Source organism: Macaca fascicularis, chromosome X, assembly GCF_037993035.2.
Source record: "Macaca fascicularis isolate 582-1 chromosome X, T2T-MFA8v1.1".
NCBI lineage: Eukaryota > Metazoa > Chordata > Mammalia > Primates > Cercopithecidae > Macaca > Macaca fascicularis.
The window spans coordinates 26,396,869-26,399,611 of record NC_088395.1 but is presented as its reverse complement, the minus strand read 5'-3'; positions in this window follow the sequence as shown (position 1 = coordinate 26,399,611).

Genomic DNA, 2,743 nt, shown 5'->3' with positions numbered 1-2,743 from the left:
ATTTTTATTTTTTGCCAAATGGTAGTTCCATCATTTTTTCCTATTTTAATGAGGTAATATTCAAAATAATGGCAGGATCAAAATTAATTATAGTGTCTAGAGTGACTTGCTACAATAGTAACAAAGAGAAATATCTAAAAGGGTTTTTTTACTTAAAAACCTGGGAAAATTGCCTGTTCTATTAAATAAATATTGGAAGTTGTAATTTGAAGCTTACAGACCCCTTTGTGGTGAAAACTTTCCCCTTTTCATCTTCTTCACCCCAGTATTAAATGATAGAATCAATGAATGAAAGAATTGCACCATTCTCTTCACTATAAAGTGTATGTCCTATATCAAAGCATTGAGGTTTCATATAGCAGTAAAGCCTGAGCAACCTCTATAGTCACACTGTATTTGTATTCAGGGGATGACATTTATGAGCTGTAAGCTTAGGAAAGTTACTTAATCTATCTCTCCTTCCTTCAGTTTCCTAATCTGTAAAATAGGAAAATATCTGAGCCTCCTATAAAAAGTTATGGTAAGACTTATTGTTAAAAATATATAAGTGCTCAGTAAGTATGAGTCGTTTTTGGTATTACTGATATCCATTTTCTGTATCAATAGTTAAGGGTCACGGAAGGAAATCAAAACATTAATTACAGTTTGTAAAACGTGACTTAAAACATGTTTTATTTTGATTCTTGAAAGCTGTTATTGTTTTATTTTCTTTGTGTAAGTCTTCTAGGCTAAAATAACAAAACTTATTTTCATTTGAAACTTGTATTGGTAAACCTGCCTAAATACCATCAAAGTCTTGATTTATCCTCAAAGGTATTGTTAGGCCTTTTTTTATAATCTAGAATAATTTTTTTCATATATTTTTTAGTTTTTGTTTTTGTTTTGTTTTTTTGTTTTGTTTTGTTTTGTTTCTGTAAAGTAAATGTTACAGTGAAAATCATTCTGGATTAAGAAACAGAGGATTTGGCCTTAACTGTTAACTCAGCCACGGCTGGCTAAAAAATTTTGATCAGATGATTCAGTCTCTCAGCTCACAGATAGTAAGTTTCAGGGCTAGCAAATGATGGTAGGATTAGCTTTTTTCAGCTTCACAGGATTGTTATGATGTAGATCCAGAAAATGAAAGCATTTAAAAAATTAAATTTTAATACACATACAAATATTTAGATTTAAATTATTTAAAAACTATAACATGCTGTCATTATTCAGTCATATGTAGAACACTCTTGATATTGAAGTTATTCAAGGTATCTAAATCCTATGTTACAACGTTAAGTTAGGCATTTTGTAAATTGTTTTCCAATTGTTTTATAGTTCTTTTGTTCCATTCTTCCTCTCCTTCTATCTTCCTTTGCAATATTAAATTGATTTTTAATTTTTTTGTTTACAAAAGGAATGATGGGAGTGTGAATCAAGTGTATAGTTGGTATGTCTTTGAAAATAAACCTTAATGACAATTTACTGTGGGATTTTTCACCAATAACTCATAAGAAGTTAAAAGAACTGTGTGATCTATCAATCTATCTATCTACGTATCTATGTATCATCTACTTAAACTTCTGCCTTTTCATGTGAATAAGATTTTTCAGTGCTTACATTTTTAGAATTTAAAAACGGGAAGAAAAAATGAATGTTAACTTTTAAGTATATTGATTCTATAAAACAAAGTGGAATCCAATGGCTTTCTTGTTTAAATATGATAGATAATGTAGATCAAGAATTTCCTAAAAATTAAACAATGGATTAGCTTCTCTTCTAAGAATTGAATATTTCTTCGATTCAAAAGTGGATATTAGCTGGCACTGTTAGTTTTGGTGAATGAATTTGGATTTCTTGCCATTCATTCTTATTTTTAAATAACTGCCATTAGTTTTCAATTATATGGAAATACAATTTTTGCTTATCAGCTAATAAAATGTACAGAGATCCACCTTGCACATGAATAGCAATGTGCTATATTGAATTTTGGTAAATTATAATTAAACTTCCATTAACCTAAGGACTTAAAGACAGAAGTCTATTAGGTATGCCAGTTGACTTTGTTTTTTAAAATTTATTTTAGTTTTTAACTGACACATAATAATTGTACATATTTATGGTATGCAATGTGATATTTTGAAATACATATACACTATATAATAATAAAAATTAAGGTAATTAGCATATCTATCAACTCAGAAATTTATCTTTTTTGTTTTGTTTTGTTTTGTTTTGAGACAGAGTTTCGCTCTTGTTGCCAAGGCTGGAGTGCAATGGCACGATCTTGGTTCACCACAACCTCTGCCTCCCAGGTTCAAGCAATTCTCCTGCCTCAGCCTCCCAAGTAACTGGGATTACAGGCATGAACCACCACGCCCGGCTAATTTTGTATTTTTAGTAGAGATGGGGTTTCTCCATGTTGATTAGGCTGGTCTCGAACTCCTGACCTCAGGTGATCCACCTGCCTCGGCCTCCCAAATTGCTGGGATTACAGGTGTGAGCCACGACACCCGGCCCAGACATTTATCTTTTCTTTGTGATGGAAACATTCCAAATCCTCTATCCTAGCTATTTTGAAATGCTGTCATCACTTGGTATCCATGGGGGACTTGTTCCAGTAGCCCCTGAGAATGCCAAAACCCATGAATGCTCAAGTCTCTTATATGAAATGGGATAGTATTTGCATATAATCTACACACATTCTCCTGTATACTTTAAAACATCCCTAGATTACTTATAACACCTAATACAATATAAATGCTAT